Source organism: Lepidochelys olivacea (assembly GCF_965140295.1).
Source record: "Lepidochelys olivacea isolate rLepOli2 genome assembly, chromosome: 9".
NCBI lineage: Eukaryota > Metazoa > Chordata > Testudines > Cheloniidae > Lepidochelys > Lepidochelys olivacea.
This window is the reverse complement of record NC_140419.1, coordinates 55,415,262-55,428,758: the sequence shown is the minus strand read 5'-3', so window position 1 is coordinate 55,428,758 and position 13,497 is coordinate 55,415,262.

Here is a 13,497-nt window from a genome sequence, read left to right as displayed (position 1 = left end):
TGAAGCTAATTAAGTATTTTAGGAAAAAGTATGAGAGCGGCCACCAGCAAGAGTTGATGGCCGCAATGAGGCCATCAAAAAGTTTGTCCTGAGAACCCCTGAAAGTTTTAGTTATTAGTTCCACAAATTACAGTACCTCCCCCATATGATGTCTATGGGATCAACAACTACCAAAATGGGTTTCATTCTGTAACTCTTAATACTTTAAAGAAAAGAAAAAAAGCATTCTATTCTCTGGCACCCTCCAAGAAGAAAAGTGACATCTGAAAAGGCATATTCTAAAATGGATTTCATGCTCCAAAGCTATTTTGCCTCTTCCCCATCACCCATCTTCTCTGCTTACTTTACATAAGAATGGCCCTATTGGGTCAGACCAAAGGTCCATTTAGCCCAGTATCCTGTCTTCCAACAATGTCCAGTGCCAGGTGACCCAAAGGGAATTAACAGAACATTAATTTCATTTGGTGACCCCTAGTTCTTGTGTTATGAGAAGTAGTAAACAACACTTCCTTATCTACTTTCTCTACACCAGTCATGATTTTATAGTCCTCAATCATATCTCCCCTTAGCCATCTCTTTTTCAAGCTGAAAAATCCCAGTCTTATTAATTTCTCCACATACAGAAGCTGTTCCATACCCCTAATAATTTTTGTTGCCCTTTTTTGAACCTTTTCCAATTCCAATATATGTTCTTTGAGATGGGGCAATCACATATGCCACACACTATTCAAGATGTGGGCATACCATGGATTTATATAGAGGCAACATGATATTTTCTGTCCTGTTATCTATCCATTTCTTAATTATTCCCAGCATTCTACTTACTTTTTTGACTGCCGAAAGTTTCTCAGAGAACTATCCACAATGACTCCAAGATCTCTTTCTTGAGTGATGTCATAAACGTATAGCTGAGGGTAGCATAAAATCCCTCCTTGACCTGTAAGGGGTTAAGAAGCTCAAATAACCTGGTTGGCACCTGACCAAAAGGACCAATAATGGAAGAAGATACTTTCAAATCTGTGGTGGGAGGTTGTGCTCTCTTTGTTGTTCTCTCTTGGACAGAGAGGGACCAGGGCAGGAAAAAAACATGTCCTAAAACCCTATCTGAAATAAGCATCTAGGTTAACAAAAATTGTAAGTAAAGGCAAGAAGATGTGCTAGATTATCTTTTGTTTTAGCTTGTGAGTTTTCCCAATGCTAAGAGGGAGGTTTATTCCTGTTTTTGTAACTTTGAAGTTGAGCCTAGAGGGGAATCCTCTGTGTTTTAAATCTTTTTATTACCCTGTAAAATTACCTTCCATCCTGATTTTACAGCGGTGCTTCTTTTACCATTTTCTTTATAATAAAGTTCTTCTTTTAAGAACCTGATTGATTTTAGTGTCCTAAAGAAAGGGTCTGTTCTATAATCTGGCAACATGTGACCTCCAGAAGAAGAAGGGGGAACGTCCATGTACCAGCAACGAGGATACAGGTAAGTAACCGTTTTCATGTTCTCTCCACAGGTACCATTGTGGGGAGTGGCCCAGATGATATGTCTGGGGGAAGGGAGCAGAAGGAGACTCCACCAGTTGAAAGGCATGAAATGCACAGTCCTAAGGTTGGGGATTCCACGACCACCACTCCCAAGAGAAGGAGGCGGGTGGTGGTGGTCGGGGACTCTCTCCTCAGGGGGACTGAGTCATCTATCTGCCGCCCTGACCGGGAAAACAGAGAAGTCTGCTGCTTGCCAGGTGCTAAGATTCGCGATGTGACTGAGAGTCTGCCGAGACTCATCAAGCCCTCGGACCGCTACCCCTTCCTGCTTTTCCACATGGGCACCAATGATACTGCCAAGAATGACCTTGAGCGGATCACTGCAGACTATGTGGCTCTGGGAAGCAGGATAAAGGAGTATGAGGCGCAAGTGGTGTTCTCATCCATCCTCCCCGTGGAAGGAAAAGGCCGGGGTAGGGATTGTCGAATCGTGGAAGTCAATGAATGGCTACGCAGGTGCTGTTGGAGAGAAGGCTTTGGATTCTTCGACCATGGGATGGTGTTCCAAGAAGGAGGAGTGCTAGGCAGAGACGGGCTCCACTTAACGAAGAGAGGGAAGAGCATCTTCACAAGCAGGCTGGCTAACCTCGTGAGGAGGGCTTTAAACTAGGTTCACCGGAGGAAGGAGACCAAAGCCCTGAGGTAAGTGGGGAAGCGGGATACTGGGAGGAAGCACAAGCAGGATCGTGTGAGAGGGGAGGGCTCCTGCCTCATACTGAGAACAAGGGGGTGATCAGCGGGTTATCTCAAGTGCCTATATACAAACGCACAAAGCCTGGGAAACAAGCAGGGAGAACTGGAGGTCCTGGCAAAGTCAGGGAATTATGATGAGATTGGAATAATGGAGACTTGGTGGGATAACTCGCATGACTGGAGTACTGTCATGGATGGGTATAAACTGTTCAGGAAGGACAGGGAGGCCAGAAAAGGTGGGGGAGTTGCACTGTATGTAAGAGAGCAGTATGACTGCTCAGAGCTCAAGTATGAAACTGCAGAAAAACCTGAGAGTGTCTGGATTAAGTTTAGAAGCCTGAGCAACAAGGGTAATATCGTGGTGGGAGTCTGCTATAGACCACCGGAGTAGGGGGATGAGGTGGATGAGGCTTTCTTCCGGCAACTCGCAGAAGCTACTAGATCGCACGCCCTGGTTCTCATGGGTGACTTCAATCATCCTGATATCTGCTGGGAGAGCAATACAGCGGTCCACAGACAATCCAGGAAGTTTTTCGAAAGTGTAGGGGACAATTTCCTGGTGCAAGTGCTGGAGGAACCAACTAGGGGCAGAGCTCTTCTTGACCTGCTGCTCACAAACCGGGAAGAATTAGTAGGGGAAACAAAAGTGGATGGGAACCTGGGAGGCAGTGACCATGAGATGGTTGAGTTCAGGATCCTGACACAAGGAAGAAAGGAAAGCAGCAGAATACGGACCCTGGACTTCAGAAAAGCAGACTTTGACTCCCTCAGGGAACTGATGGGCAAGATCCCCTGGGAGAATAATATGAGGGGGAAAGGAGTCCAGGAGAGCTGGCTGTATTTTAAAGAATCCTTATTGAGGTTACAGGGACAAACCATCCCGATGTGTAGAAAGAATAGTAAATAAGGCAGGTGACCAACTTGGCTTAACAGTGAAATCCTTGCTGATCTTAAACACAAAAAAGAGGCTTACAAGAAGTGGAAGATTGGACAAATGACCAGGGATGAGTATATAAATATTGCTCGGGCATGTAGGAATGGAATCAGGAAGGCTAAATAACACCTGGAGTTGCAGCTAGCGAGGGATGTTAAGAGTAACAAGAAGGGTTTCTTCAGGTATGTTGGCAATAAGAAGAAAGCCAAGGAAAGTGTGGGTCCCTTACTAAATGAGGGAGGCAACCTAGTGACAGAGGATGTGGAAAAAGCTAATGTACTCAATGCTTTTTTTGCCTCTGTCTTCACGAACAAGGTCAGCTCCCAGACTACTGCCCTGGGCAGCACAGCATGGGGAGGAGGTGGCCAGCCCTCTGTGAAGGAAGAAGTGGTTCGGGACTATTTAGAAAAACTGGACGTGTACAAGTCCATGGGGCTGGATGCGTTGCATCCGAGAGTGCTAAAGGAACTGGCGGATGTGATTGCAGAGCCATTGGCCATTATCTTTGAAAACTCGTGGCGATTGGGGGAAGTCCCGGAAGATTGGAAAAAGGCTAATGTAGTGCCAATCTTTAAAAAAGGGAAGAAGGATGATCCTGGGAACTACAGGCCGGTTAGCCTCACCTCAGTCCCCAGCAAAATCATGGAACATGTCCTCAAGGAATCAATTCTGAAGCACTTAGACGAGAGGAAAGTGATCAGGAACAGTCAGCATGGATTCACCAAGGGAAAGTCATGCCTGACTAAGCTAACTGCCTTCTATGATGAGATAACTGGTTCTGTGGATGAAGGGAAAGCAGTGGATGTGTTATTCCTCGACTTTAGCAAAGCTTTTCTGGTCAGCAAGTTAAAGAAGTATGGGCTGGATGGATGCACTACAAGGTGGGTAGAAAGTTGGCTAGATTGTCGGGCTCAACGGGTAGTGATCAATGGCTCCATGTCTAGTTGGCAGCTGGTAGCTAGCGGAGTGCCCCAAGGGTCAGTCCTGGGGCCGGTTTTGTTCAATATCTTCATTAATGATCTGGAGGATGGTGTGGATTGCACCCTCAGCAAGTTTGCGGATGATACTAAACTGGGAGGAGTGGTAGATACGCTGGAGGGTAGGGATAGGATACAGAGGGACCTAGACAAATTGGAGGATTGGGCCAAAAGAAATCTGATGAGGTTCAACAAGGACAAGTGCAAAATTCTGCACTTAGGACGGAAGAATCCAATGCACCGCTACAGACTAGGGACCGAAGGGCTAGGCAGCAGTTCTGCAGAGAAGGACCTAGGGGTGACAGTGGACGAGAAACTGGATATGAGTCAACAGTGTGCCCTTGTTGCCAAGAAGGCCAATGGCATTTTGGGGTGTATAAGTAGGGGCATTGCCAGCAGATCGAGGGACGTGATTGTTCCCCTCTATTCGACATTGGTGAGGCCTCATCTGGAGTACTGTGTCCAGTTTTGGGCCCCACACTACAAGAAGGATGTGGATAAATTGGAGAGAGTCCAGCGAAGGGCAACAAAAATGATTAGGGGACTGGAACACATGAGTTATGAGGAGAGGCTGAGGGAACTGGGATTGTTACTCTACGGAAAAGAAGAATGAGGGGGGATTTGATAGCTGCTTTTAACTACCTGACAGGTGGATCCAAAGAGGATGGATCTAGACTATTCTCAGTGGTAGAAGAGGACAGGACAAGCAGTAATGGTCTCAAGTTGCAGTGGGGGAGGTTTAGATTGGATATTAGGAAAAACTTTTTCACTAGGAGGGTGGTGAAACACTGGAATGCGTTACCTAGGGAGGTGGTGGAATCCCCTTCCTTAGAAGTTTTTAAGGTCAGGCTTGAGAAAGCCCTGGTTGGGATGATTTAGTTGGGATTGGTCCTGCTCTGGGCAGGGGGTTGGACTAGATGGCCTCCAGAGGTCCCTTCTAACTCTGTTATTCTATGATTCTAAATGAATTCTTTCTATGAGTCACGGAAGCTGCAGATCTGCTGGTAGGCTGAAGCGGCCTGCCTCCCAGTCCCTTTACCCTCCTCCAAGAGGGTCCTCACGGCCCGGAGGATTTGATGGAAATCCCCCTATCACTGGAGAGCGAGCTGCACCTTGTTGCGGGACCCATGGACGTCTTCGAGAAACTCATGCATCTCTTCTTGCAGCAGATGGGGGGGCGGGGTCACTGGCCCCCGGCCATCCTCCGTTGGGGCCCCTGTCACAGCCCCGTGGCCTGCCAGGACGGGCAAGCAGCGGGCGGACCCCTGGCGGGGCGCTCGATGGACTGGTGCCACAGGGCCCGCCTCAGGCCTCGGTTCAATAGGGGGCGGCGGAGGGAAAATAGCAGCCCCTAGGGAGTCAGGACAGGGGAACACGAAGGCTGCTCCCTGGGGGTCGTCCTCCGGGAAGGGGAAGGAGATGGCCCCGGGGCGGCAATAGCAGCACGGGAGGTGGAGGAGAGGGTGGCGGGGTCAGCATCAGGGGCAGAGCAGGGTCGGGGAGAGGGGCGGAAGTGGGATCGTGGGCCTCAGCAGCCAAGCCACTGGGGGTTGGCACCACAGACCCCTAAGCCCAGCCGAGAGGAGTGGGAAGGGGGTCTTCGACAATACCGGGCTCACGCTCCAAGACAGGTGTTGTGGCCACGGTATCCTTAGGTGGAGAATCAGCAGTGGGGCCCCCGCCCAGGAAGGAGGTCGGCTACCCTGCAGCAGCAAGGGATGCCCCTGGTGACTCAGGTCCCGGCTGTGTGGCACTGGCCATCACCTCAATAGGCTTGGTGACCGTTAGCAAGGTGCCATTTGCGGCCGGGCTGGTGGAAGAGTCCAGGGGTTCCTCAGAGGCGGGAGCAGAAGCAGCGGTTGGGGGAGGGAGCATGGGAAGAGGGGGGCTAGGGTGAGGTCGCCCAGATTGAGGCCCGTTGGCAGAGGATCATCCTCCCCCTGGGTGACTGGGGTCAGACCCAGGGCCTCAATCTCCTCGAAGATGGAGGGGAAATCACCACCCACCACCCTGGGGACCTCTTCGCTGGCACCTGAAGCGACGCTTGCCTCGGATCTTGCGGGGGCCTTAGGTGGGAAGGGGATACATCAGTGGCCCCCTTGAGGAGGGACTCCAGAGGAGGGGCAGTGCTACCCTCCATTGCTGCCATGTCATCCCCAGCTGGCTGGGGCAAGGCAGAAGGCTTGGTGTCGGTGGCCCCCTTCCTGGTCTTTCAGGGGGCCTCCTCATCAGATGGGAAGAGCGGAGCTCGAGCCTTCCGCTTGCCCCGCTTCCCCTCCACTTGGACCCAGCCCTCCATGGCGTCATCTTTGGGCTGGCTAGCAGGGGTTGGGTCAAGGGCAAGGGCGATGGTACGGGGAGGTAGCGGTGGGATGGTACAAGGGAGGAAAGATTCCCCCTGGGGTAGGCCCTCTCCCATGCCTGCTGGTACCCTCACTGCACCCTCCTCCACAGGCCCCGCCAGAGTGCATGCAGCAGAGGCGGGACTCTTCCACTCATCTGGGCACACTGAGGGAGGTACCCCTAGGGCCCAAGCTGGGAAGGAGGAGGGCGGCTCTGGGCGCCGGGCAGCCAGGAGCGCCGGCAATGAAGGGGCTGGCACCTGGGGAGGTTTGAGAATAAACAAGATGAGCACAGACCAGCCTTGGATTTTTAACACCCAGAAAACCCAATTAGATTCTTAAAAAACAGAACTTTATTAGAAGAACTAAAAAAAAAAAAAAAAAAAGATAAGAGAACAACTCTGTAAAATCAGAATGGAAGATAATCTTACAGGCAGTCAGATTCAAAACATAGAGAATCCTTCTAGGCAAAACCTTAAGTTGCAAAAAGACACAAAAACAGGAATACACATTTCCTTCAGCACAGCAAATTTCACAAGCCAAAACAAAGAAAACCTAATGCATTTTCTAGCTAGATTACTTACTAACTTTGCAGGAGTTGGAGGGCTTGCATCCTTGATCTGTTCCCAGCAAAGGTATCACACAGACAGACAAAAGCCTTTTCCCCCCATCCAGATTTGAAAGTATCTTGATCCCTCATTGGCCATTTTGGGTCAGGTGCCAGCCAGGTTACCTAAGTTTCTTAACTCTTTACAGGTAAAAGGACTTTGCCTCTGGCCAGGAGGGATTTTATAGCACTGTATACAGAAAGGTGGTTACCTGTCTCTTTATATTTATGACAAGGAGTAAGGAATGAAGTTGTTTGATCCAGTCCCTGTAGTCTGCCTCTTCTTTAACAAACCACACAATTCTGCACCTGTGGCACCAATCCTGGAAGCTGTGGTATAGAAGAGGCTCCAATATTTTACCACCAGATTTTCCACAAAGATTAGTAAACACTGGTGACATCTGAATCCTGTCTACATTAGTTTCCACCACTTCCTCCACTGGTGATGAAGCTTGCTAATGTAACAAGACCAGGCAGCACATCTACTCTAGAGAGCTACTGCATTGCTAACTGAACCAGTGGGATTGCCCTAGTGCCAATGGCAAGGGTGCAGTTCTATCCGACACAACACAGCTCTCTAGTCATATGTTACAGGTGTCTTCTCTTCTGTATACCTAGCCCATAGCTGTCCACACGGGCATATTGTGTCTCTTGTTTTTGGCTCTACAGAGCTCTTGCTTCTGAAGCCTTGTTTCCATGCCATGGTGGCACTCCATGGCTTTTCTGGGCTCATCTCTGCACTTGTCTTGGTGCTCAAAAGCAAAGTGACACTGTCCTCAAATTCTTGTTTCTTGAACTCCATCTCATAAATCCCTTTCAGTGTTACTCTGAAGGCCAAGATTCTCTCATTCTTTGCATGCAGTTTAGGCCAGTGGTCTGCCCTTCATGGGGGTTGGAGGCTAGGCTGATCTATTCTGTGTTGGGCCATCTTTCTAGAATCTAGATTTGTCCTTGGTGATGGCGGTGGTCTGAAAGGAGGAGAAAGAGGAAAAGAGGCCTACTGATACATTAGCCACCAGCACATATCCAACACTAGGACCCAAGCAACTTTTTCAGTTCTTTATGGAAGTCATTCCATCTTGGAATTCAGCACGGTAAGGACCATGGACTCCCTTACATTTGATTTACTGTTGTCCCCTTGATAGACGTGCATAGGTGTGGGGAGGGGGGGAACTGTATAGAGAAGTACAAAGGTACTGACATTGGGTTACTTAGTGCAGGAGTCTGGACAGAACCCCTTTACTGAGGGTTAACACCTCTCTGCTGAGGGTTTCTATTAGAGTGAATGGTGATGATCTCACACAGATGACACAGGATCCACTCTGGAACTGCTTAGGCCTAGTGAGTTTCTGCAGTGGCATGGGGAAATGAATATTCCCTCTTAAATTAAGTGCCACGCTAGATCTTGGGTTTTAATGGAGATTTTCTCAGATTACCCTGAGGACTGTGGGAAGGTTAGTTTGTTGCCCCATACCTGATGGCTGGCAGTAGGGGTCTCCGAAATAGCTGTATTTCCACCAGCACCACCCCCTTGCCTGTATGCAATGACTGGAAGATAGCTAATGTTACACAAATATTTAAGAAGGGCTCTAAAGGTGATCCTGGCAATTACAAACCGGTAAGTCTAATGTCAGTACCGGGCAAATTAGTTGAAACAATAGTAAAGAATAAAATTGTCAGACACATAGAAGATGATTTAGTTGGATGATTTAGTTGGGGATTGGTCCTGCTTTGAGCAGGGGGTTGGACTAGATGACCTCCTGAGGTCCCTTCCAACCCTGATATTCTAAGATTCTAAGATCATAAATTGTAGCACAGAAGTCAACATGGTTTCTGTAAAGGGAGATCATGTCTTACTAATCCATTAGAGTTCTTTAAGGGGGTCAACAAACATGTGGACAAGGGGGTCCAGTGGACATAGTGTATTTAGATTTCCAGAAAGTCTTTGACAAGGTCCCTCACCAAAGGCTCTTATGTAAATTAAATTGTCATGGGATAAGAGGGAAGATCCTTTCATGGGCTGAGAACTGGTTAAAAGACAGGGAACAAAGGGTAGGAATAAATGGTAAATTTTCAGAATGGAGAGGGGTAACTAGTGGTGTTCCCCAAGGGTCAGTCCTAGGACCAATCCTATTCAACTTATTCATAAATGATCTGGAGAAAGGGGTAAACAGTGAGGTGGCAAAGTTTGCAAATGATACTAAACTGCTCAAGATTGTTAAGACCAAAGCAGACTGTGAAGAACTTCAAAAAGATCTCACAAAACTAAGTAATTGGGCAACCAAATTGCAAATGAAATTTAATGTGGATAAATGTAAAGTAATGCACATTGCAAAAAATAACCCCAACTATACATACAATATGATGGGGGCTAATTTAGCTACAACTAATCAGGAGAAAGATCTTGGAGTCATTGTGGATAGTTCTCTGAAGTTGTCCATGCAGTGTGCAGGGGCAGTCAAAAGAGCAAACGGGATGTTAGGAATCATTTAAAAAGAGATAGAGAATAAGACGGAGAATATCTTATTGCCCTTATTTCAATCTATGGTACACCCACATCTTGAATACTGCATACAGATGTGGTACCCTCATCTCAAAAAAGATATACTGCCCTTCAGAAAAGGGCAGCTAAAATGATTAGGGTTTTGGAACGGGTCCCATATGAGGAGAGATTAAAGAGGCTTTTCAGCTTGGAAAAGAGGAGACTAAGGGGGGATATGATAGAGATATATAAAATCATGAGTGGTGTGGAGAAAGTGAATAAGGAAAAGTTATTTATTTGTTCCCATAATATAAGAACTAGGGACCACCGAATGAAATTAATGGGTAGCGGGTTTAAAACAAATAAAAGGAAGTTCTTCTTCACTCAGTGCACAGTCAACCTGTGGAACTCCTTGCCTGAAGAGGTTGTGAAGGCTAGGACTATAACAGGGTTTAAAAGAGAACTGGATAAATTCATGAAGGTTAAGTCCATTAATGGCTATCAGCCACAATGGGTAAGGAATGGTGTCCCAAGCCTCTGTTTGTCAGAGGGTGGAGATGGATGGCAGGAGAGAGATCACTTGATGATTACCTGTTAGGTTCACTCCCTCTGGGGCACCTGGCATTGGCCACTGTCGGTAGACAGGATACTGGGCTGAATGGACCTTTGGTCTGACCTAGTATGGCCGTTCTTATGTTCTTATGTGATTGTTTTTGAGCAAATGGCAGGATGACTTAGTATTGTCCGAAACTAACTCCAAAACTAACACATCTACACTGGCAAAGATACAGAGCCGGCAGTTACAGCGCTGCTCAGAGAGCACAGAAGGAAAACCGCTGTTGTGTGTTCTCACTGCCAGCTGCCTGCGCAATAGTGTGTTCACGCTTGCAGCACTTGTGGCGCTATTTGGAGTGGTGCACTCTGGGCAGTTATTCCACAGAGCACCTTTTTCTCTTCTGCCACTAAGACTTGTGGGAAGGCGGAAGGGGTCACAGGGCATCCTGGGTTCTGTCCCAATGCCCTGTGATGCATTGTTTTGCATCCCAACAATCCCTGTGCTTCCGTCTGCGTTTGGCACCATATTTCAATGGTTTGTGTACTGCGTGCCCTGCCTCTTTCTGGCTACAGGAATGGATCCCGAGCTGTTGACAAGAATGCTGTTCAGACTGACCAATACATCATGAGTGACAGTGGAGTTATTCCTTAAACTACAAAGGCAAGAGGAGTGCAACATTGATCTCGCCACACATAGTAGCTGTGACACGAGATTGCTTGTAGCTCTCACAGAGGTGCTGACCACAGTGGAACGCCACTTCTGGGCTCAGGAAACAAGCACTGAGTGGTGGGATCACATCGTGATGCACATCTGGGGTGACGAGCAGTGGCTGCAGAACGTTTGCATGAGGAAAGCTACATTCATGGGACTGTGTGATGAGCTCCCACCAACCCTGCGGCACAAGGACACAAGAATGAGAGCTGCCCTGTCGCTGATTGCACTGTGAAAGCTGACTATTCCAGACTGCCTCTGATCAGTCACTAACCAGTTTGGAGTCAAGGAGTCGACTGTTGGACTTGTGTCGATGGAAGTGTGCAGGGCCATTAATCGCATCCTGCTCCAAAAGACTGACTCTGGGCAACGTGCATGACATTCTGGATGGCTTTGCACAAATGGGCTTCCCTAACTGCGGAGGGGCGATAGATGGCAGGCGCATTCCAATTCTGGCACCAGACCATCTAGCCACCGACTAATTTAATCGCAAGGGGTATTTCTCAGTGGTTCTCCAGGTGCTTGTGGATCACCATGGGCATTTCACAGACATAAACGCAGGCTGGTCCGGAAAGGTGCATGACACATGCATCTTTCGGAACATTGGCCTGTTCAAGAAGCTGCAAGCAGGGACTTTCTTCCCGGACCAAAAGATCACCATAGGGGAAGTCGAAATGCCCATTGTGATCCTGGGAGACCTGCCTACCCCTTAATGCCATGGCTCATGAAGCCATACACGGGGCAACTTGACAGCAGCAAGGAGCAGTTCAACAACAGGCTGAGTGGGTGCTGTACTTCAGCAGGGCCAAACTGCAGATGGATGGATGTTGAGTGCAGTGGATATTGGGAGTCCACACTACTGGACTCTGAGGAGGGAGGAATGGAATGCTGTAGGTAGAGAGTGGAGCCAGAAGGTTGATAAGAGTGTGTTGGCGGTGTGGGGGGGCGCACCTGGGAAAGAGTTTTGCAATAGCGGCTGCAGGGGAGGGTGGGCACGGAGCTGCTCAGTTTGAAGAGCTAGTATCTCCTGGAGTGTGTCTGCTTGGCCCTCCATAACTGTTAAGAGCCGCTCCGTGGCTTCTTTCTGGTGTGCCGCGTTCTCCTTTCATTCCCTCTTCTCGCTGTCCCGCCACTCTTTCACTTCCTTTTTCTCAGCGACGGAGTGCATCGTAACCTCATGCATAAAGTCCTCCTTAGTTCTTCTGGATGCTTTCTAATTCTTTGCAACCGTTCTGCCGCCAGTAACAAAGAGGGAGGCTGTGTTCCCAAGGTCATCTCTGAAGTTTAAATGCAACATTTTACAGAAGCAGTATTGTTTGCAACACAGACAACACTGTTTCTGTGCTTTAAAACACAGCCAGTACTCATACACCTGACACTAACTGGCTGACCCCAGGCAAACACACATAAGCCACAAAATCCCCAAAATGGTGAGTAGCCCCAGGGGCAGGGTCAATTATTGTTCCCGGACCCTGCTGTACACTGAGTACGTGGCTCATGGGCACTTGGGGAGAGCCAGCACTGTAGGGGGGGCCTGATAATCATTTCTGTCCCACACTTTCCACAAGACGTGATCATAATGGAAGATATCTTGCTGCTGAAGGTGAGCAGGGAATCAAGGGATGGTCTTCTCCAAGCCTGCAGCTTCCGCCCTGGCCCCTATGTGGCTAGCCTCTGTGCAGCTATGGTCCCATCTGCCCCCCTCGTGACAGCACAGTGGCATGGGAAAGTTACCGTTAATAGGGCAAGAAACAAAGCAGCTCTGCTGAGGAACCTGCGGGAGTGGATTGCCCAGTATCTCCACGAGAGTTTCCTGAAGATATCTGGGGGAGATTCACATGATGTGAGGGAGTGTATCGACAGCCTGTTATGCTGCTCAAACTAGGCATGAGGGGGAGACAAGCCTGCTTTCTGCAACCTTCCTGCCCCCAACAACTCTCTTCAGCAATTCCCAAAATCAGATCCACTTACCAGGGGCCTCCTCTCCTGTTTGCACTTTGCCAAGTTCCGACTGCTGTGACTGGCTAGGCTCCTCTGGGGTAGAAAAGAGCTCCCGACTGCATACATCTCTGGCCTCCAAGTCATCCTCTGCCTCTGGGTCCCCCTCCCCCTCTTCATCCAAGATTGCCTCCTCCTGACTTGGTCCACTCTCGACTGGCAACGAAGCCAACGAAGTATCCACAGGGGACTTCAGAGTGGAGGTGGGGTCACCACTGAATATCGCGTCCAGCTCTTTGTAGAACAGGCAGCTCGTGGGCACAGCACCAGAGCAGCGGTTTGCCTCCCGCACCTTGTGGTAGGCATTCCACAACTCCTTCACTTTGACCCTGCACTGCAATGTGTCCTTATCATGGCCCTTTTCTATCATGAATCTAGAAATCTGTCCATAGATATAATAATTCTGACGGTTGGAGTGCAGCTGTGACTGCACTGCCTCCTCTCCCCAAATACTGATGAGGTCCAGCAGCTCTGCATTGTTGCAAGTGGGGGATCGCCTGGTGCGTGGAGCAGGCATGGCCACTTTGCCAAGAAGGCCAATGGCATTTTGGGCTGTATAAGTAGGGGCATTGCCAGGAGATTGAGGGACGTGATCATTCCCCTCTATTTGGCATTGGTGAGGCCTCATCTGGAGTACTGTATCCAGTTTTGGGCCCCACACTAC